The 24774-nt window shown below is 38.0% G+C and overlaps 1 protein-coding gene and 1 pseudogene across 2 annotated transcripts in view; one reads left to right on the top strand and one right to left on the bottom strand.

The window, feature by feature from the left end:
* SLC25A21 (solute carrier family 25 member 21) overlaps positions 1 to 24774 on the bottom strand; it is a 480482-nt gene that overhangs the window by 285283 nt on the left and 170425 nt on the right. The window lies entirely within an intron of this gene.
* LOC147580000 (mitochondrial calcium uniporter regulator 1 pseudogene) lies at positions 10098 to 12849 on the top strand (annotated as a pseudogene).

Below are 24774 nucleotides of genomic sequence, written 5' to 3'. Positions count from 1 at the left end.
ATGCTGAGATTTTAAATATCCATTAATTATGAACAACCTCTCTCACACACAAAGGGAGTAGTTGCCATATGTTACCAGAAGTAGGTAACTAGCTTTGCTCTTAAAAGGCAACTCACACTATGAACGCTGTGTGCCTATTTATGCCTTTGAAAAGGATATAATAACAAATTTCTGCTTTCCTAATGATATATAAATTAAATATCTACTGTATCCAGCAGCAACAAATAGGCATTGAGAGATGGGCACTGGAAATGCAAATATGAGAACTGACAGCCATTGTCCTTGCCCTTTAGGACCTTGCAGTTGGGGTGGGGAGGACAGGCATTTGTGCAATGGTGTGTGTGTGTGTGTGTGTGTGTGTGTGTGTGTGTGTGAGACATAGTCCTTCGTTATGTTAAGCATGAGAAAGGCATCCATCAATTGGTCACTCAAACAAATGCTATCAGGGAAGGGACATTGTCCTATGAGCACTTCGAGTTGGCAGCTTTGACCTAAGCCAGAAGGTGAGGAGGGCTTCCCCAAAAATGAGTAAGCAGCTAAGAAGACAAAACAAGGAGGGAAGAGCATACACAGCTGAGGGAAGAGTGTATACAAAAGCTCTGTAGCAGGAGGGAGCTTGGCAAGCACGAGGGCCTGAGAGAAGGCCAGGGAGGAATAATTTCTTAACATGAGGTAAAGTGAAAATGTTTCTGAAGGCAAAAAAGGTCAAGCAAACTTTGAAGCCACTTCTGCTGTTCGTCCACATGCAACCTGACTCTCTTCCCTCACAGCCCTTCTCCGGCACTGACAGCACAGCTAAGCCCCTGGTCTGAGGTGGGAGGTCCTGCTGATTGACAAGCAGTCACTGGTGAGACACAGTCAGTCATTCCTGACAAACCTAGGTTATTATTAAATGTAGTGGAGCAGTGAATTCAATGGTTAGAAACGGAACGGAGAGTGCCTGAGAAACACGGTGAGGCAGCCTAGAGGAAAACCACCTCCATGGAACAGGAAGTCTTTTCTCTTTTCAGAGCATCATCCATCATGCTGGGGGAAACGGCAGGAACGTAACCTACTACTTCTTAATAGGCTTCTGCACAGAGAGTGGCTTTGAAGCAGCAGCTGCCCACAGTAAATTTCACTGACCCTTAGAGCCTTTCCCCAAGTTTTCCAACTGTTTTGTCTCCTGAGCTGCAGCTCAGTGTTGGGTCCAAGTTACAGCACCTGACAAAACTAAGGAGCCTCCACCGTATGAGAATGGAAAGCGTTCAGCGATGTTGTCTTTTCTGTGCTACCCCAACAGTGAGACATGATGCCATTCCATCTGGCCATAAAGTGTATTCTTTCCCAGGGAGAAGAAACTCAGCAAGGGATTTTATTTTAGGGTCTGGTATTTTACTGTACATATATCAAAGGAAGTACAGTGAAATATAGCCCAATCCCTAGATAAGGCAGCCAGGGGGTCAAGTCTTCGCAATAAAGCAGAATTAATAAGTCTAATAAGAACAAAGCCCTGTAGAGTTCATTCAGACTGGATTTTGTTTTAATTATGAAGTGGCAGACACATAAAAATCAAAGGATGGTTTCAGAAAAAAGTACTGTCGGAAATAAGAGTAAATCTGAAAACTCAGCCTTTTCCTGTTGAATAATTTTCATAACAGTTCCAAACTTTGGGCAATATGATTCTTCGGTGTAAAACAGACAAATTAATTAACATAAATAATTATGTGGTCTTTGATGCACAGGGTTGATGTTCCAGGCCCTTGCTAATAGAAGCCTATGTGTTGAGCTGCTTCTCTGGGAGTGGGAAGAGGTGTGTGTAGCTCTTACTACCCTATCTTATGATCTGGTTCCCAATGTGGGCTGCAGAAGGCCTTTGTGAAATGAGGGACTGTACCACAGTGAATCACTTGACACTTGGGGCCTTAATTCACACTCTGGTTTTTATTATCACAAATTAAGCTGAGTATTAGGGACCAGGGAAGTCCTAGACTCTCACTTTTATACTTCGAATCTTCCATTCTAAGCAGGCAACAGAGGAGGATGCAAGCGGGACGATTTGGGTGGTACAGGTTTTGAGCCATGTTCTCACAGGTGAAATGCTTCTCAGGTACTTTAGAGGCTCAGGACAGAGGAAAAGCAGAAAGTGGGGCCAGGCTCCGGTTTCTATTGTCTCTGACTACCTTAAGCAAAGGTCCACATAAATTCCTATAAAGTCACACAATTGAACATTTACCTAATGAAGCCATCTCCTTTGGATTCCTATCACTGTTCTTAGTCACGAAAATCTCAGAAGGAAAAAAGAAAAGATGCATCAGTAATTTTTTTTATTTTGGAGAGAAATTCTTAAAATGCAGCTAACTCAGTGGGATTGTAACCATCACCATAATAACGATTACCATGATGACTGTCAGTTGAGCAAAGACTATATGCCAAACACCTTTCACATCTTCTCTCCTTGAGGCTGGAAGCCCTCTGTTGTTCAAGTGGTATGCCCAGAGTAGGTGTCCAAGAAACATTTGCTGATGGAATCATGAATACATGGGTGAGTCTAAGAGCATAATTCACTTGTAACAAGCATAAAAGTTACTGAGTCAAGATCATGACATGGCATGTATATACCTTTAGGCCAACTTCAAAGTAAAGGAAATGCCCAATTAATTTTATATTTTAATTACTAGTATAATAAACCAACTAATTATGCACTAATATGAACCAATAACTATCAGAGAATTAAGCCAACAATTACTAGTGATGACTAAAGCATTACTATAGCATTACTAATTAGTGCTTTATTTCCATAGGCTGAGTCAAAAGTGAAATAACAAATCAGTTTAGGGGAAAGAAAGTACCAGATGTATGTAGATCCTAAGCACTAACATTATGTTCTAGAGATTCAAGACAGATGCCACTCCATGTCTATGTAGATTGAACCATGTGAAATTGCTGTTTTTGTTAAAATGTCCCAAAATTAGCAGTTTCATATGGCTCAACTTAATATTTTCATTTAAGTATCCTTGTATTGAACTAAAAGTAAAGGCAACAGATTACAATGGGTTAGGCATATTACTAATATACCACTCTTTGGAGAGATTTAAAAGAAATTATGTTAAAATTTCCAGCTTGTTTACATTTATTTGGACTATATATATTCACTTGTACTTTCAACATTCACACATTGAATATATTTGATCAGTCCCTGCCCATAAGTACTTGAAGATATCTTTACAGAGGAGACAAATATTTAAGCAAATAAAGTTCTTCAAGATATTTAAACTTGAGGTAACTATGTAAGCTCACCAGGTAAGGCAAACTGAAATGAACCTTACCAGTTCTTTTAGCCTTTCTCCATTAATCTATATGTGACAATACAATCCCTTTTGAGGGATTCTGTCCCACTTTCTTCCTCAAAGTGCAAGTCCTGGTTGGGAAAAGAAAGTCCTGAGTCTTGATGTATTGCAAAAATTAAGAAACATGGGCTGTGAATATTGTGTTTAAAAAAGAAAACAAATAAGTGGGGATACTGGACTATATATATATATACATATATATGAAGTGCCAAGCATGTATAAGGCATTATTCTGGTCCTCACGGAGAACATAAGAATAAGGTAAAGGGTGCTTCCTCATGGAAGGATACCCATGGGTCCCTTATGGATCTAAAATTCTAGCCAAAGAGAAAGAAAGAAACATAATAAGCTATAAGGGTAGGTAAAGGCTGATAGACTAGAAAAGAGAAATAGGTAAAGTGAAGACTGGCCAGCAGGCAGAGGAGGCAACATAGCAGAATCAAGGACGGCTTTACAGAGAGGTGGTATTTGAGTAGGCTTTGAAGAACAACCTGTATCTTGGCAGGCAGAAACTGGGGAGGCAGGTTTAAAGAGTCCAAAGCAAAAGAGACATGAAAAAAATGCAATAGAAAGAAACTTAAGGGCAGAGCAAGTTCGGAGAAATCCAAAATGCTTGGAGTATGTGAGTAGGGAAGGCATGGAGGAAAGGATGGGAGAATAAACAGGGCTACAATGTGGAAGATCCTAACCATCAAAAAAGGAGTCAAATTTATTCTGAGAATATAGAGAAGCACTGAAAGACTTGGGGCAGAAATAAACAACAGTTGGAGCCACACTTGAAGAAGAAAGTTCTGGCAGTCCTGTGGATGTGGCAGGAGGCAGGGAAGCTGAGGCTGGTGCATGTAGTGGTGGTGATGGTAATGGCAGGGAGATGAGTTATAAGTCAGGAACAGTGGAGGACAAGAGGAGGTGCTGTGTGCAGTGACATGAACATGGAACTGAGCAAATTGATGTAAGAAACATCCTGAGGCCAATGTAATGGGATACGGTGACCACTTGAATGTGGGACAAGAGGAAGAGGGATAAGGTGAAGAAAAAAACAAATTTGCCGGTTAGGATGACTGAGTGGTATCATTATGAAACACAGGGACATGTTGAGTTTATAGCACTGGAGGGATACTGATATATGGATATTCAATAGAGGATGAGGAAGACAGATGTGGGTTCAGGAGAGAGGTGAGGGCCAATCTCAGAGTCCATCTCCTAGAGTTGAAAAGTGACTGATTCACTGATTCAGAAAATATCCTATAACTAATAAGAAGAAAAGTTCTCATTAGGAGAATTAAAGTATGATAAATTCAAACATACAGTGAAACAGATCCAATTGGATTTCAAAGTAAGTTTTAAAGATCAAAGAAACAAAGTAAATGGAGAAATAAACTGAGAGCTCATAGGGAAAGAGGAAAGGAAACGGGGCAAGGGAACACACTTAGAGAATAAAGATCAGGAGCCTAACTAGGACCGAAGAAGGAAGTATGGCAAATCAAATCTTCAAGTCCAAATTTGCAAGGATGAAGTCAAATGTGGTGCTGAATTAAGAAAAAAAGCTAAGAATGGGTAAGACTTTCTTTGAGACTGCTTTATACCTTAGGCTACATATGGGGAGGGGGCGGTGGAATAGCAGCATTTTAATAAGAGGATCTGACAAACTCCAAAGGAGTTGAGTGGAAGCAAAATAAAAGGACACTGGGATGGGCTCACCAGAAATATTTGTCTGAAAGAGAGAAGGAGATTTGTTTTTCCAGTGTTACGTAAACGAATCACCAGTATTTAAAGTTTACTGACTTGGTAATGCCAACTTCTAGAATGACTTAGACGTTAACAGACGTGCTCCTGCATTGTTTCCATACAAAGGTGGTGACTGCCTTTTCTTGTTAGAAACATGAGTCACACTTTCTCTTAAATATCCCCTCTACTCCTCCCTTTTTATTTGGTAATACAATTCTGAAAGAGTGGCATGTACCAAGACCTTCATTTTGGTAACTCTTCTACTTTTGAAAACCTGTCTTAAAAAACAGAAGGCACATGTAAAGAAGACAAAGTCTGAATAGTTTCTTTCACACCTCTGTCTTTCCCTCTTCCATTTTACTGTTACCTGATCAATGATGGAGCCTTCTGAAGACATTCCAAGACAGTATACAGAGTCCTGCGGTCTACTTGGAAATCGTACAGATAACATTTCAAGGGAGATACCCTGATGGTTTTGACTGGAATATTCATATAAACTTTTAAAAGAGATGAGTGATAGAGCTAATCCTTATCTGTAAGTTTTCAATGTATATTGTTCCTACCCATGTACAAAACCATGTTTTTTTCCTACAAATAGTTTTGGGTTTTTGTTTTTGTTTTTGTTTTGCACTGAGGGGTATAAAGGAAAGCAGAATTCTTTTATCATGATTTTTGCTTCAGCAACTTTGGGACAAATTAGAAGTCCTAAACTGTGGTGCCAGAACAAACCAAACAGAAGGCACACGTATTGTTTCTTTTTTTCTACTCACATTCAGTGGCTGCTGAATATTCTGAAAGCTTCTATTTCCTGAGCCTCCAAATACTTTGCTATGAAAAATTACATACCCTAAAAAATTGGGCCATTTTGAAGTTGAATTATGCAAGAAAGTAAACAGACATCAGTAGCTGCATTAAACTTTTCAGTGGAGCTACCATAGCCTGGCCACCTGATACACAAAAGCAACACAGCGTGCAGTTATTCATGTCTGCCATTTTGTCCCATTACAGGCTGTGCAGATCAGATGGGGTGGGACTCTGACAAAGAGAGTGAGCAGGACAGGGGATATATGGAGAGGCCTGGGACTCTCTGCAGCATGCTTCAATGTATTTCAGTCTCTTTGTGAGAGTTTATAACAATTTGGGTTTTCTGTTTGTTTGTTTGTTTTGCCAATAACCAAAGGCAAAGATGAAAATAAATCTTTAAATGTGGTAATTACCATACCATGTTAAAGTGACAAGTGTGAAGGTGGGACTTTTTGAGCCAATAAGCTATAATACTTATACCAAGTAAAACAAAAAAAAGTTCCAAGAACTATACCTCAGTATGTAGTTCTCTAGGGATATAAAATAACTAATGCAGAGATGCAGAGTTTAAATATATGAAACAAGTAATCAAGTAGTATAATGAAAGGCAACCAAGCTTGGACCTACAGTAAGAAAGAAATACGAATAGCACCCAACATTTCAGCAAGGAAATTATCAAACTGGGTCCTCTGACTCTTTGATGATAATGATGATGATGATGATGATGATGATGATGATGATGATGATGATTGATGATGGTGATGACAGATGATGACTGCCATTTCAAAAGCACTTCTGGGACACATATTATCTCATTTAATCCTCATGACAATCCTATAAGGAAAATAATCATCCCATTTTACAGATGAGGAGATTTAAGCTTCCTGGAACTCCTGACAGGACATACAAGACTAGGCAGAAGAAGTAAAAACATACATAAAGAACTTGACTGATGACATCAGACAAGAATCACCTACCAAAGAAAGATGCTAGAGAATGAGGAGGCACAGCAAATGACCAAAGGTTACATTACAATGAAATATGTATATTAGAAATCCAATATAAATCAGGGAAAAATGTAAGGAAGATTTTTTTTTGTCTTGCCACATACTAACAGTCCTTTTAGAAAACAAAGGTGACGAAATTTCCTTTGTATATTTGCACTGTTTATAAAGATAACAGTTGTTCAATGAGTACAAACTTAACACATACATGACAGCAGTTTCACAAATCCAACTGTTAAAATGTAATTTTAAGATGGTTTTGTTTGGCTACAGAAGCACCTAGAAAAAGCTCGGTGGTCCAACTATTCTCCGATAAACTTGTTTAGTTCATGTGGCATACATATCTGGTGTCCAAATCCTGAGATGAAACGGCCCGACAGTTCTACAATCTCCTATTTGGCAACACTATTAGAATCCCAACAGGTGAAAACTGGGAGGAAATCGGGGACCGTGGCTGATAACAGTGAACAATCAAGCAATAGTCACAGGAGGAAGAATCAAAGTTCAAGACACCCTGCAGAAGTAGAGTCACAGGAAGAAACAAACTAAAAATGTGAGTTGCAGAGAAAACATCTGTAAGCAGTGCTACTGTTGGGGGAGGCAAACCCTCAGGCAGTCCCTTGCCAGGCAGCATCAATGTAAACCAACACCTCAGCCATGGGAATTTTTGCTCCAGATCAAAAGGACAGCAGCAATGCCATCTGCTGTTTGCTTAGAAAAATGGTAAGAGCAGATGTTTCCATGTGCTGACCTGCCATCCCTTGACTAAGAGGCCACTTGAAAAATAATCATGAAACAGCACAGGAGAACATCTGCACAGTGCACAGCAGACCACCAATCATGCAGCATAGAAGAGAAAGAACATGCAGTGAACCCATGAAATGATTGTAGGCAGGTCCCCAACAAGTGGTGGGGGTCCCCTCATGTGTACATGTCATATGAGAACATATAAAAGTGGAGATCAGTTTGGGGCGAGGAGTGGTCAGAATGCCTCCCAAGGACTTGAGTGATTTGGGTGGGCAAACCCTAAACTATGTCAAATATCTTCACGGCTACACAGTCACTTCTCAGACTCCTCTCTGTTGTTGCAGAGAATCTCATTTGATTTTGTATAGCCCATATTTTAGGCATCACTGAAATTAAATAATCAGCGGTTCCTTAAGAACAAGCCAAGGCCTGTAGATGAAAAAAAATTCAAATGCAAAGGGCCTGTGCAATGTGGGGTCAGGATAAGGTGAGGGAATTTGCATCTCACCAATCCTGCTACACCAAGCTCCAGGAGGCCCTCGCCCCCAGGGTATGGCTGATTCAAGCTAAGGCTCTTGGAAATTGCTGAGTCACTCTGCAGACACCAGGTGGGCCTGCAGACTCTTGGTCTCAGGAGGAACCAAGTTTCATTCCGGATTTGCACCTCACCAATTCTCCCCTTACTTTGCTGCCACTTGCCACCCTATGTGAGCTGATCCTCTTGCTCTGAGAGCCTTGCATGAAAAGCCCTCGTTATCCATTCTGGCCTCCCTGCTGGATGCGAGTCCTCGGTCCCATCTCCCACTAGCTAAACGTCATCACGGCCTCTCAAGTCATTTTCTGAGCCAGAACACATGTACTTGGGAGTAAATTTTACTCACAACTTTTCAGATAATAAGTTTTCCCTTTGTGTACATAGAAGACAAAATGTGTACATGACCTATATTTCCTCTTAAACACATTACACTTCTCTACTTAGGAATTTGCTTTCAAGGTACTGTTTTTTTCTAACATCAATTATTTGTTCCATCTTCCTTCTTTAGTTTATTTTTCTGATCTAGTGATCCATTGCCCAATATATCCTCAACGTTTTGGTTTGAGTTTTGTAATTTGTAAGGAAGAGATTTGGCTCATTTTTTAAACGAGCCCTTCCTTCCTTTTCCTGATATGAATGCGACATTTTTTATTGATCAGAGACGGAGGGCTCAGTCTTATTTTCTTTGCTTTGCAGACCTGCTGGCACACGGTAAATGCTCAAGTGTTTCAACAAATAAAAAAAACAATTTTCAGGAAACGCCTTAATGAAAATGTCTGCTATACCACCACCAGAAATAATATAGATTCTCCCTAAAAATGATACACAAACACTGGTGGGGAGCTTAAGTTCTGTAATAGCAGCCACTATCTCCTCCCAAACTCTCCCGCAAACAGTTGTTTTGCTATCTCTCCTCTCTTACAGCAAGGCAGCATTTGAAGAAAAATGTTACAACGAAACTTTCTCTATGTTATAATGCAAGCAGTGCCTTCTAATAAAATTTGTTTTCTTAGATCCTATCAACTATATAGCACAGTTATTGTACACTATTATCCTTACCACACAGCAGTCCCAAAGAGAGAAGATGTTGCTTAAAATATAAAGATATTACTTAATTTTCAAAATTGAAACATATTTTGCCTCCTTCGAAGTTGTACTCTTGTTAAGACAAATGCGTATCATTAGCATTCTCTTTGGCACTTGGCACTCAAGGAATTCTCTTGGATATGCCCTCAGAGTTTTTTTTTTCTTTTCTTCTCCCTTTCTTTTATACTCTCCTCAGTGGTCAGGAAGTTTTTCTTTGGAGAATTATTTTGAATTTTGTAAACATTCAAATGTCATTTGGAGGCAACCATGGGCAATACCATGATCAAACAGGATATCACTTGGCTAAAATCAAGATATGATTATAAAGTTACTGTATGAGTAACTATATGCTATATAGTTGTTTTCTTCTGTGACTCAAACTGGTTCTAAAAGTATAACAAAGATTTTCTGGGCAGCAGAACAGCTGCAACAATCCTAAGATGGCAATTTTGATGGCTAATACTTCTCTGCATAAAAATAATAAGTGTATACACATATATATAAAGAAACAAGTCTGTAAATAAATTCTATTTCATGATGATACTCATACCGCAGAGTATAAAATCTAATCTAATGTAAAAATTTAAAACAGAATACCTACACACTTTTAGTATGCTCTTGAATACTGTAATTACTTGCCTTGGAAGATTGAGTGTTGCATACTGTACATCATTTCCTATTTAGACTTATTCTCAACTGGATTGGAAGTGAATGTCCTTTCCATTCACTAGGCCATTCATTGCGTGTAAATCAGGCATACTGTGAGGATCACTGCATTGTCTGATAACTTTCTATAGTCACTACTATAAAGCAGCTGGTCTGAACCTTTACAAGATAGTTTGCCACAAGACAACAATATACCGTAATGGTTCAGGTGTCACGATGCTGGGACTTGCAAAACCCAAATATCTGCCAAGTGCCTGGTTCTTTCAGGTACTCCAACAAAGCAGAATATGGGGTTTGTTTCTTCCCTCAGAGATTATATTACTATACTGGAAAACAAGTCAACCAAAATTGCAGTTAAAATTAATGTAGAGAAATGTGGGGTAATCCAAACTACTAGCTGAAGTAGTATTTTTAAAAACCTGCTCATACTGTCTAATGATAAACAGTCTTTTAATTGGTCAAATAAATAACAGATGATGGAGAAAAATCCAGACCCTCAAAACCCACTTTAAAATTTTTTGTGTGTAAATTAAATATGGTCCTAACATCTTCATTTTTTACTTTCTGTACAGAGAAGGGCAAAGGATCTGCAGACCTATAATCCAGCAAATTCTAAGGCCATAGACTCAAATTAAAGGAAACATAAATTCCTAACCTGCTTCTTGGAAGCTAATTCTTTCCCAATTAAACAATGAGATTTCCCTTAAAAAGAAATTAATCCCATGGGTGCCTCAGTAGCCCAGTTGGTTGACCATCTGACTTTGGCTCAGGTCATGATCTCACAGTTTGTGAGTTCGAGCCCTGCATCGGGCTCTGTCTGCTGACAGCTCAGGGCCTGGAGCCTGCTTCAGATTCTGTGTTTCCCTCTCTCTCTGCTCCTCCCATGAACACTCTGTCTCTCTCCCAAAAATAAATAAAGATTAAAAAAAATTTTTTTTTAAATTAACCCTGGAATGCAGGGACAGTGTCTCCTCTGAGTGTAATTCTAGACCTAGTCCAGTGCTCAGTGCTTTAACCTAATAGTAGTTATGTACACAGCAGCCCTAAGGTAACTGACTTTTTTTTTTTTTCTGGCTTGCAGGATGAGTCAATTACAGAAGAAGAGGGTGTGTTCTTTGTCTTCTCTTTACTAACTAAGGCATAAACTGGGTATATACAATGACAAACACCTATTTTAAAAAGACACTGAACTGAATATTGGCTCTACTCAATACCCAACAGGTTGATTTATTAACTGAACTTCTTGCATTTTTACTGAACTGAATGATGGTTTTGGTGTCATGCAAACAACAGTCTGCAAGTTTTCTATCGGCCATCCCTATGATTATACACCCTTTATAGTATGGACATAGTGACCATATATCGTCAAATATTCTGGAAAGTGTTTGTAAAACAGAGAATGTCTGTTACCTCCAACATTATATCATCTTAGTGCTTACAGGCAACAGTAAAAGTTCAGCACCAAACTGAACTTTATAACTGATTTTAGAATCTTTTAAACTCCTTTTGAAAGAATGTATGCCATGAGGAAGTTGTTTTAAAATATAGTGTCACATAAAGTGTGACTCATTTAATAATTCAAATTATTCATTGTGTATTATTCATAGTATAATTCTTAGTGATGGACACAGGAGTGTGGACACTCCTTAATTAACTGATTCAAATGTACAAAAATAGTAAAATATTACTCATATATCACAACATAATAACTTTATTTTCATCCTGTTGAGCTTGCTCCAATGAAACAAGGAATAAAAATAAATAAACACAAAAGTGTATGAATAGGATTTTTAACTATCAGAGATTCTAGTACATTTTAAGTAGATTTTTTTTACATTGGCTAATGCAGATATACATTACTAAGTAATATTCTCCTTCTTTAAGGGAAGACATTTGTTTATGTTGCTTTGCTTTTCCAAATCTATATTAAAGACACTAGTTGCCTCTGATTTTTTTTTTCAAAATAGGCCAAAGGAATGGCTAAAAACCATCATCAAGTGTGATAAAGTATGGCTGAATAATGCTCCAAAATAAACATTTGGCCTTTAATGTCATAGTAAATATTTATAGACTTTAATATCTGTAATGTTTTTTAAAAAGAAAGCTATTTTTCTCTTCATTTGACATGCAAGAGTGCTTTTTTAAAAATGTTTATTTATTTTTGAGAGAGAGACAGAGAGAGTGTGAGTGTGAAGTAATGCTTCAATAAAAATAGGGGTGCATATGTCCTTTCGAATTAGTATTTTCATATTTTGGGGGTAAATACACAGTAGTGTGATTACTGGCTCATATGATAATGCATTGTTAGTAGGAATGCGACCTGATACAGTCACTGTGGAAAACACTATGGAAGTTCCTCAAGAAATTAAAAACAGAATTACCATATTATCTTCTCTTTGTCTTTAGTGTTCTACAGTATGTCTATACACAGGCTTTTAAAAAATTTCTGCTTGTCTCTGCGTTTTTCAAGATCATGGATGCAAACTTGGATATCATTTACAAGGATATGATCACAAGATACAGCAGGAGATCATTCAGCAAATAATGTCTCTGATTGCTAATGTGAAAAAAGATATTATTTTGGAGAAAAGTAAATTTTCAGCCCTCAGAACAGAAAATGAAAAAATAAACCTGGAACTACATCAATTAAAACAACAAGTAATGGATGAAGTGATCAAAGTCTGAACAGATATACCAAATTAGAGTTCAGTCTAAAAAAGAGCAGATTGAAGGAACTGTACTCATTGAATGAAAGGACACTACTGGAAATGAGGACAGAAATGGTGGCAGTGCATGCCCAGCAGGATTGGGCTGTTACCCAGACAGACAGGAAGGTAGACACTGAGGTCGCTGGCCTCCAAACCATGCTGCAGTTGCACAAGCTTGGAACAGTGTCTGTATTTACATGTCTAACAGTAGCTCTGGGATTTTATAGCTTGTGGATATCATAAAGTGTCTATTTAAACAGAAAAAAATGGTACATGGTAGTGCTACCTTTGCTTGTGTTATTATATATTTCATCTGTTTTAAACATCAGTTATCTTTTTTAATGTTGCTGCTCCTCCATTCTCCTTAGAATATCATCTGGACATCCTATTAGATGTATAGTGGACCTTTGCACTCCTAACTTCTCAATTCTACTTTCGATTGTCTTTGTCTCTTTGAGCCACATTCTGATCATTTCTTTAGCTCTTTCTTCCAGCTCACTATATTCTTTTCAATGTTTTGATCTTCTGTTTGGTTTGTACACTGGATTTTTAACATCAACATTTTTTTTCATTTTTACCAGTTATTTTTCTAACCTGAATAGTAGTTTTTAAAAGTCTCTTGTTCCTTGTGTACTTCTTAAATTCCATCTTTTCTTTCTTTAAACACTATATAACAGTATTTTACATTTTTGAATCTTATAATTCAAATATCTAAAATCTTTGTAGTTTTAAGTCTTTGTTTGTTTGTTTGTTTTTACTGACTCCCATTCCTTATTTGGTGAATTTCTAAAATTGTGCAACATTTTAAAAAATGTTTTATTTGGAAATAAATCCAAACTTAGAGAGAAATTGCCAGAATAATACAAAGAATTTCCTCAAACCCTTCACCCAAAGATTCCAAGAGTTTCTAATTATGTACTTTATACCAAAGCATACAATCAAGAATCACACAATGTACTTAAATATTACATCTCTTCAGTGTCCTTCAATCTCAAATAATTCTTCAGTCCTTTCTTGACCTCCATGATATCATCATTTTTTAAGATTATAGGTCAGTGGTTTTGTAGAATGCATCTCAATTAGGGTTTTTATGATGCTTCATAATAAGATTCAGATTCTAAAACTATCATGTTGTTACCTCAGGGCATATATCAGGAGGCACATGATGTCAACTGTTAATATATATTGATGTTTCTTGAGTTAATTATTAGTGTAACAACAGCTATAATTTTCCAGTTATATTACTTCTGCTACATTTAATAGCATTCTACATAAAAACTCTCTTATGTCTATTTAATTATTTATAAATCTATTTTTTATGCAGTGAAAATTCTGGATTCCTATTTTATTCAATGTAATATAAGCCATTAGTATTATTTAGTGCTCAAAGTGTCCTGTATTTGGCCAGTAAGAGCCCCTTCAAACTGTTTTATATGTCCTTCTCACAAGCCCTCATGATTCTTTGAGTATGTCCTTACTTTTTGGTATAAGACATCCAAGCTTATCTATACTATCCTTGCCCCAAACCCAAAACCAGCCATTTCTCCAAGTAGCCCTGGTTCTTTTTAGTGGAAAATGGCATTTAGAAATCATGATCTCAGTATTATGTATGCTCTTTACTACTGAGATCTCTCAGGTATTCTCAAGTGGACAGAGCAACAAAATACACGCATGTGTATACATACATAGAAATCTGGTTATATACATTTGTACTTTTATATTTATTTCTGTATCTATCTATCTACCTACCTACCTACCTACCTACCTATCTACCTATTTATCTATCTATTGGAAGTCATGCATTCACACCAATATCTGCAATTCTAATCCAGTGCCACAGGGTACATTCTGTATTCTCCCTTTTCATATTAGTAATATCCATCTCCAGCAGTGAGAAATTTTATTCCCATTTCCTCAGTCCATTCACTTATTGCACAATCACTCTATATGTACCCAATGTCCTGACCTTCCTGGGCTTCCACCAACTTGGCTGCTTGGCTGATCCTTATGAATTCATACTTAATTGGACTTTATCTGTGGGAACCCCAAAGGGTTACAGTGAGGCTGCTTTCCTATAAAGAGGATTTGGGTTTGTTTCTACCAGGAGCCTAAGGCACAACCAGTGTGATATCATGTGGACTCTCCTACAGATGATCCTGGTTAATACAGAAATTTTAGGTTACCAATCTGATGTTATAGCAAGCCTCAGTCTAAGTCTCCTGATTCCATCATTTACTGTTCCCCTCTCTTTTTAATTTTTTTAAAGTTTTTTTAAAAATTTATTTTGAGGTGGGGGGAGGGTAGAGAGCGTGAGCAGGGGAGGGGCAGAGAGAGACAGGGAGATAGACTGAATCCCAAGCAGGCTCCACACGGTCATCTCAAAGCCGGATGTGGGGCTCAATCTCATGAACCCATGAGATCATGACCTGCGAGGAAACCAAGAGTCAGATGTTTAACCCACTGAGCCACCCAGGCACCCCACTCTCCTTTCTAATTTTAGTTCTCAGGTGCTTGGGGGAGGGACTATTTGAAGGGTGGGGTATTCTCTGTCTTATTGTTTCTGGTTTTTTTGTTTTGTACTGTTTGTTTGGGTGTTCTTTGTTTCTTTATTTCTTTGTTTTTGCCCTTATAGACTCCCTTAAAGACTTAGTTTCTTGCAGTCCCCAGAATGTTGTGAAAGTTAGGCTTCTAATTTATCCAGATTTAGTTGTACTAAGTAATGGAGCCATTCAGAGTATCTAATCAGCCATACTTTATGTGTCTATATGCTTATCTGTATTGATCATTCCCTATATACCAAAATTATTAATACCCTTGAAACACCGTGGGAACCTCTGCTACAGTCCAGTTACTCTTTCAAAGCAGAAAAAAAAAGTGAGACTACAGAAATTATTGGGTAACACTTCTATTTTGTTCTTATCAGGAAATATGGACTCTTTATAGCAAGGTTATGATAAGAATAAGTCTTTTTTTTTAATCTTAAAGATAAAATGGTCATTAACATTCCTTTGATCCTGTCCCCTAATCTGAAACATGAAGAAAACACAGCCCAGAGAAGATGGATTCCTACCAAAGTAAATGGCATTCAGTAGGCTTGCTTAGATTATTTAGAACTGAGGTCTCTGGTCTACTATTCCTAATTTATTTCTGTCCAGTCTTCTTTTCCTGACCAAACTCTATGATTCATTTTTTTTCACAAGTACATTTTAATGCTTCCCACTTATTAAAATAATTCATGATCATTTTAGAAAAAAATTTAAATGCGTAAAAGTATAAAGAAAATGACCTTTATTTATAACCCTACTTCTTGGAGATAACTACTGTTAACATTTTAGAGTTTTTAATGCTTACATCCTTTATTTTTATAGTTGAGATCATACCATATAGTTTTGTATCTTTTTTCATATAATAGCATTAATATTTCCACACCTCATTAAAATCTCTTCATAAGCATTATTTTTGATGCTCTACAATATTTCATCATATGGATGTACTTAAGTATAGTGAACTATTCACCTTCAGTAAATATTTAGATTTTTCCCTTTTTTTCTGTTATACATAATGTTCTAAAGAATATGATTTTTATTCAGTGTTAGTCCACACCAATAATTATTCCCTAGAACAGCTTCCTAGAATTAGATGTCCTAGGTCAAAGGATGTGAACGTAATTAAGATTCCTGATATATACTGCCAAATTACTTTTCAGAAAGATAGTACCAATTTATGCTACTTCCAGTTGAGTTTAAGAGAGCCGGTCTTATTGTGTCTTTACCATGGTTCTTCCATATGGGCTTGACCATTCTCAGGTATTCTTTTTCAGTATTTTCCTAAAGTTTCAAGTAAAAGGGCTCTCGAATTATGGAATGGAGCCTGGGGATACTATAGCTAGCCCTCCAACTAGATAGACCTGTGTAAGGATGAACATAGGAGCACCTCAAAAGCTTTGCTCGTGCAAAATGGTCCTTCTTCCATTCCCTGTGGTAATATGGCCTTGTGGGGGAGATCACAGGCTTTGAAGTCAGACATACCTGTCTACCTATTATCTGTGTAGTTTCAGGGAAGAGAGGTAAGCCTCCTTGAGCCTTATTTTCCTGATCTATAAAATGAAGCCTTGGTGCCTATATGGTTGCAAGGATTAAATGTAAAACTGTGTGATACTTTTTTATCCCCTAATTAGTCCTTCCTATCAAGGGATCTCGACACTTACAATGATTTCATGAGCTAGATAAAATAGAATATGCTTCTTCCATAGGTTACAGCATTCACAGGTCACAGTTGGCAGGTACACCCTTCTACCATTTATCTGACTGGTAAGTTTATATATTGAACACTTACAGGTTTGTACTGTGGCAGCATGAAAGAATGGGGCTTTCAGAGGCCTGGCACCCAGGATACAGAAGCCAAAATGGTAAGGTTTCATAAAATATATTCTACCACATTCAACTGATTAGATCAGGCTCCTCTATCTAGAAACACAGAAGTGCCCAGCGAGGAGTTAACTGTTTATTGCAATCTCACCTCTGGTTGTACATCTACTTTGAGAAAACTTTTAAAAGCTCCACTCAGAAGCTGAGTGGAATTGGATATACTGAATTGGAACCTCTGTGGGATGGGGCCAAGGTATCTGTAATTTTTAAAGCTCCCTAGCTGATTCTGATTCACTGCCAAGGTTGAGGCTTAATGGATAATGTGGTTCATAGATTCTGGAATGTAAGAGCTGGAAATGGTCATCCAAACCTTTAATTAAACAGCCTTGATTTATAGATTAGGAACCAAGGCCTACAGAGGTTTAATTACTTGCTAAATATCACATAGTTTGGTAATAACAGGACGAAAACCTAGAATTCTAACACATTGCCAGAATGTCTTCAAAAAGCTTAGTAGATAGAAGACAAACATCTCATAGAATGCAAAAATCAAATTTTTTGAAAGAAATTACTACCATGTGGCAAGGAGTCTTTACTGCTCTTGTTTCTAAATGATCATATTTCACATTGTACATATATGCAGGATGAAGAAATTAGATTTCATTTCTCACCTGGATGAAGGGCCAAAAAATGCTTGCTTTGCCATTTGCTCTCCCCCAGGAAGTGAGCAACTATTGCTGTAATACAGAACCTTTGTTCTCTTTAGCACATCAAGTCCTCTTAACTTTTTTGGTGTTCAAAACTGTTTAGATGTACAATGGCCAAGGTGTAGATGTCAAAAAGCTTCCTCAAGGGCTGGCACCTCCAAAGTTCTTTTTGATTCCTGGAAGGTAATTATTATTATCGCCATTTACTTTCTGAATATTCCTCTCTTAACATATACTGTTTCTTCTTTAGATATTGGAGGGAGGGGTGAGAACGTTAAAAACTGCTTAGGTATACAATAGTGGATGTATCAGTGTCTTAGAACCTTGGGTGGGAAAGGACTTAACCAAACCTACTTTTTAATTTGATTATCATAGCCTGCTAATGAACTTTTAATCATGTTATTTATGAAATTTTAACATGACTTTAACTTTAAAAGATTTCCTGAAAAAGACAAATAAAACCTAACCATACAGAAATGCCTGGCTAATTTTTATTCATTGGGGGCTGGGTCCTAAAATATCGCTTAAAGGCCCTGAGTTCACAACTGACACGTTCTTGACATTTATAGTGATTCTATGGACCCTCAGTATCTATTGCTACAGTTCCTTCTCTCGGTGTTTTTCTTGGATTGGATTTATAGCCAACTGGTTGTAATTGACCCTCTATTGGGACAAGTTAGGATATGAGCATATGACTTTTCTGTTAAAAAAAAAAAAAGACACAGAGAGTGACCAAGAAAAAAAAAATCACCATTGATATTTATCTTAAACTTCCTTCATTTCCAGCTTCTCTGGCAGCAAGTCAAGCTGCTGTCATAAAGTAGAACTCTCAGTAAAAAGGGTTTCCTAGAGAAAGGCCACATTTCTGAATGCAGAAGCACATAAAAAAGAGTATGATAGAAAAGCACAGCATTTCTTCGTCCTTCAGGCACACACAACACCTGAGTCTTGCCACAATATTGGGGTCTGCCACCTGAGATTCCAGGTTGGCATTTCCTTACAGGAAAACTGGTCATGGACAGTCTGAGCACAGATGGGGGAAAGGGATGTAGAAATCTCTATCAGCTCTTCACGGAAAGCCAAGGCCTATCAACCTACATAAGCCTTCCCAGACCCCACAAGCACCATCTCATTTTCTCCAAGGAACTAATTGATTGGTGGGTCTTCTTCCGCTTCCTCATCTAGTCGGCCACTGCCCCAAAGACAGAAAAACAAACTAAGGTTTTACCCATTAAATGAGAGTCTGAAATTCTTTCTCATTTAACCTACCATGGTTGGTTTAAGGAGACTGAAAAAAGAAATAGAAATAATTCTACATGGGGTGCATGAAATGCTTATAAATTTATCTCCCAAAGAGGCTTTCACTACCAAGCCCACTATACAATCTACAAAGTCAATCTAATTTTAAGAATCTAAAACCAGCCATCTTCCAAGCTCTTTAACTTTGTGGTCTTAGGCTTGGGAGTTCCTACCCCCATGTGCTGGGAAATAAATCAGTGCAAATCATTCTATTCAACAGCTTCCAGTTTTCCTTTCAAATGGCCTCTAAAAAGTTAACAACAACTGAAGCCTGTTTTATGTTAAAGTCCTAATAATGTAAATAGTCAAATGCAGCATTTTTAGTCATTAGCACTGAAAGAACATCATACATCCGATTGTGTCACCTGGGTGTGAGCGGGGAATGCTGTTTTCTGTACAAAGCCGCTGACCACGATGAGAGATCGTCCATCTGTCCGGCTGCTAATAACACTGACCAGAGGTGGGAAGGCTGTTAATGGGGACCCCTTAATGCAAGGTTTCAGTTCATCTCAGGTTTGGCTCCTCAAGCTTCCCACTAGCTGTCCGTTCTGGCAGACTGAAGCAGACAAGACCTCTTCAAAACTTTTGAACTTTGGAGGCCAGTTAGAGAACGAAATAAAGAAGCAAACCCTTGACATCACTGATTTTGCAAAAGCACTTCTTAAGTCCTGTGCCCTATTATGAGAACTCCTGTCCTCTAGTAATAATAAGGGCAAGAATTTTTGTATGCTTAATTGTGCTAAGGTCTTACCATCACTCGTGTCTCACAACAACACCAGGAGGGAGGTAATATTACCATTCCCATTTTACAGATGAAGAAACTGAGGTTTGAAAAAGTTAAGTAACTTGCCAGAGATCATCACATAGCTAGTAACAGAGCCCAAAATTAAAACCAGGCTTACCTGATTCTAAAGTCCACTGTCTTAACCACTACACAATGCTCTTAACCACGACACCATACAAGGAAGTTAATGGCCTCTCTCCGATGCTGCTGTCTCTTAACTTGGGCTGTTCACACAGTAGAGCAGAGACACTGAGAGAGAAGGATGCCCACTCAAGAGAGACAGAAGGAATCAACTGCTTTTTGGGCTGTTTCAGTAGCATCACTGCCTTCACTGGCCTTAGCATACCTTAAATGGGTATCTTGACAAGATCCTTACGAGATTTGGGTGACATCTCACATTTCTACAAAGGCGGTACAGTAGTGTGGTGTCCTATCAGTGGCTTCTCCACTTCTCACTTTGCAAGAGCTCAAGCTATTCTCTTTTCCACATAAAGCAATATTAAGACAACGTTAATGATTTATTAAATGTCTTTATGTGTGAGGCCTTAGGCTGGGCAATTTGCAACTTGCTGGGGGCCATGAAATGGCATCTATGTTACATCATTCCCATGAATTTAACCACCTGTGGGTGGAACCATGTGTCCTTCCAATGATAAAACCCCTATGTTGACAGGTCAAAGGGGTCATATCACTACCTCAACTCCCAGGATATTAAGAATAGTACTGTTCCTTGGACACTTATTCTTAGAAAGGAACGTTTTTACATCTGGCTTAAGTTCTGAGTCAGCAACTGGATACACACACTCAAGGTATGCTAGGGAGAAACTATTAACCATGCAAACTAGCCCCAAATGGCTTTTCTGATTATTTGCTAGCATGCAGGTGGCTGCATGAAGAGACCTGCAATTCTAGAATGTTAGTTTTTGTAGTATGAGAAAATCATAACTTTTTTTTTTCCAGGAACTTGTTTTGCCACAGATTTAAGGCAGTAATTTGTTACAGGCAGGACATTTATAGGGGCTGCGTTATCGAGGCTAGAATCATCAAGAAATTCTATCAGAAGACACAATGTTTAAGTATAGGTCTAATTACTGCAATCATTTCTTTTTTGTTTCCTTTGCAGAGATCCACTTAATCCCATCTCTTAGTGTGGGCACAAGCTGACAGTTGCATGACAAGGAATGTTTCCCTTTGTAAAAAACCCACTTCCTTTCTGTGTAGTTTTAGCCTAATTGAAATGTTTCCTATTAAGCTCAATCAAGGCAGCAATTATCTAATTACTCACTTATGCTTTTCCAGCCAAAAATTTGCCTAAGTTGGTATATTGGAATGAGAGAGAACATATTTATTATTGCTTTTACATTTTCCTGTTTGGCTTCAAACAATAATCATAAACATTTACTTCTAGCTCACGAGTATATATCTAATTAATACTGCTATTTTCTATAAAATTGTATGGCTGTAAGCTACAGCCTAGTGCCAAATGTAGCCCCGTCTACAAACTGTGCTTTGTAAAACTTGTGGTTATACTACATGAATGGTGTCATTGGAGAAGAGGAATAAGAAAAAGAGGCTAGTGAAAACAAATCACAAACATATATTCAATCATTTCAAAGCCACGAGTTTTATGGCTTTACAAAATAAAAAAAAAATGAATAACAGATTCAATCGAGAAAATAATTTTTAGAGCATCACTTTAAAGAAACATATATCCTGTATGTCTGGATTTTCTCCTGATACAAATCCCTTAGGTCTCAAGATGATCACAACCAGTCAACAACACAGGTGGTCCACACTTTTTAGGTATAAATTAGAGGCATATATCATTAAAACCAGAATTAATTTTAGAGTTAGTGACCCTATGAGGTCACTCCTGATTAACTCAATTGTGATTGAGGTTAAGCCAAAGCGCAACAGACAAATTGGGTATGAGAGACTGATATTTTCATTTCCAGACAATAAATTTTATCATTATTGTTATCTTAACTGTTAGCTAATGTGGGACTAATACAGTCCTCTGCATGGAAAAAGACCCCTGGAAAACTTGTGTACTTCTGGGTGAATTTATAAGGAGGTAAAGGAACACCTCATCAATCCCCCAAATTGCGGCCACTTGACAAGCTTTCACCTAAGTTTATCATAAACCCAGAAAATGACTACACTCCATGAGAATTGCAGCAACAACAAAATCAGTCTGCAAGGAGACCATTCCATTTGCTGCAAAGAGATGAGACATTTTGCATTGTGTTGGTAAGGAGAAGAACTTTCTTTTGCTTACACATAGTGAGGAAGGAACCATGCATAATATTAGTAACCTCAGAGATGACGAGTTCTCTACAAACCAACAAACAAACAAACAAAACCACAAAAAACACTTCACAGTCTAACAACTGATTTATCTCAGGTATACCCTGAGTGATGACTGATTAATAAATTAAACCTGAGAGTGGGGAAGATGTCATTCCTAAACCCATGTTATGTTATCTGCCTCACAGTTTGCAAAGAAGTCTTAACAAAATGCATTCTATCTTAAAAGTGGTCCCAAAGATTCTGCATTCTGTGCTGTCAGGAGAGGAGGGCAAGAACAAAAGGTAGAGAAAGGAGACAAACCAATTTCTTTGCCAGAATGGGGAGAATAAAGTAATCAGACATTTCCCTTTCACTGGTCCTTGTATAGGGACTTGGAAGCTTGTGAAGTGTATGGTCGGAAAAATGGATTTTGTTTCTTCATGTGACCATTCACTGGAGAGGACAAATAAGTCTCACTATTCTGTCTGCAGTTTGACTCATTCCCGCTGTTTTTTCTCTAAGTAGCTTTACACAATCTAGAGAGGGACTAAATCCATTTCACAGTAGGCAGAGTGGAAGCCTGGGGTGAACCTATCATCTGAGAACAAACACAGAGACCAGCGTTATCACCCATCTGTCTAGATCTGCCCTCAGCTGACCTTCGGCAGCACCAGGATCAGTGAAGGTCTGGTACGTCGAACCTACCAATGCTTCTTCCATCTGCAGGCCCATGAACTTCCTGTTCGGTGGTCAGCAGTAAACAAAAGGAAACAAGACATTAAACCAACGTGGTCTATGTTTTCAACATTATTTGGCTTTTGAAATTTTCAAGTTGAGTTACCACTGCTTTTATTTCCCCTCCTACTTTGCACTAGTTCTCATATTTCCATCCTTCCTCCACTGCAATAATTCAATAGAACTAATTATGTCTTTAAAAAATAGTTAAATAAGCAAATGACTGAAGTTCTTTCTGTTTTCCCTGATGCTGGGTCAAATGGCTCCTCAAGTTGTTCTGAAAGGATACTCTTGCATGTCTGACTGGAATCTTCTTTGGAGATTACTTGTATGATGTCTCATTATTCTTCCCAGTGTGTTGAAGGTGCTATTTTATCAAGTTTTAAGTAATACTGTCTGGAAAATTTTAGGATAATACAAATTTAACACTAGGAAAGGTAAATATCCCACAGCTCTTAATTATAATTGTGTATGTGTATGATATATACATATATCTACATATATATATGTTTTCCATTTGTCAGTTATTTTTCTATTTGTGCATTTTTAATAGCGGATTGGCTTGCTAGTTATTTTGGTTCTAAGGCCTAGAATATTAATGCCTCTGATAAATGAAACTTTGCTTTTCATCACTCTATTAAGATCTTAGAAATCAAAGTGACCACCTACTATGGAAAAGTCTAATGTTAGAGCACCTGGGTGGCTCAGTCGGTTAAGCATCTCACTCTTGATCTTGGTTCAGGTCATGATCTCACAGTTTGTGAGTTCAAGCACTGCATCAGGCTCTTGGAGTTCTCTATCCCTCTCTCTCTGCCCCTCCCAACTCATGCACACACACACACACACTCTCTCTCTCTCTCTCTCTTTCTCTGTCTCTCTCAAAATAAATAAATAAACCTAAAAAATTTTTTTAAAAAAGCTCTTCACTTGTCATTGCCCAAGTTAAAAACATGTCATGCAGTTCAAGGATTGTAAAACATTATAACCCTGGCTACATACTGTAATTACCTAGAAGCTTTTTTTTCTTTAAAAAAATTTTTTTTAATGTTTATTTAGTTTTGGAGACAGAGAGACACAGTATGAGCAGGAGAGGGGCAGAAAGAGAGAGAGGGAGACACAGAATCCTAAGCAGGATCCAGGCTCTGAGCTGTCAGCACAGAGCTTGACACGGGGCTTGAACTCAGGAACCACGAGATGACAACCTGGGCCAAAGCCAGACACTTAACCAACTGAGCCACCCAGGTGCCCCTAGAAGCTTTTTAAGGCCAGAGATCCTAATTTAATTTGTATGTGGTATGCTTGGGAATCAGGACTTTACAACACCCTCCAGGTGATTCTAATATAAGTCCAGGGCTGAGAACTACTTTAGAATGAAAGTATATAAACACACTATATACTTGAGCAATTAATGGATTTGTAATTTTTTCCTTTAAGAGCCCTACTATTTGCTTGAGGTAAAAAAGAGTGCTGCAGTCATTCATTCACAAAGTGGCCCCCTTTGTGAAAAGTGACACCCTTTTCACTACCTAACTGGCCACAAAATCAAAACACCCCTTGAAGGAAGGAAGGAAGGATGGAAAGAAGGAAGGCAGGAAGAAAGAGGGAAAGAGAGAAATTTGTCAAGAAAAACTAGTTTAAAGGGAAAAACAGAATGGTAGGCCAAATAATAGCTCCCTAAGGTGTCCCATCCTAACCCTTGAAGTCTGTGAATGTATTTCTTTACATGACGAAAGATACTTTTACAGACATAATTAAATGTAAGACCTTGGGACGGAGATAGTAGCCTGGGTCATCCAGGTGGGCCCAAGCTAATCACATGAATTCTTAAAATCAGTTTCCCCCCTGTGGTCAGAGGAAGTCCTGCTACAGAATAACAGCCCAGAGAGATGCAACGTTGTTGCCTCTAAAGATGGAAGAATGAGGCCATGAGTTAAGGAATGCAGGAGGCACCCAGAAGTTTTGGAAAAAGACAAAGAAACACATTCTT

Source organism: Puma concolor, chromosome B3 (assembly GCF_028749965.1).
Source record: "Puma concolor isolate L17-30 chromosome B3, mPumCon1.1.hap2, whole genome shotgun sequence".
In the NCBI taxonomy this organism is placed as follows: Eukaryota; Metazoa; Chordata; class Mammalia; order Carnivora; family Felidae; genus Puma; species Puma concolor.
Note: the sequence above shows the minus strand (reverse complement) of the source record. Positions and strands in the feature narration are given on the sequence as shown.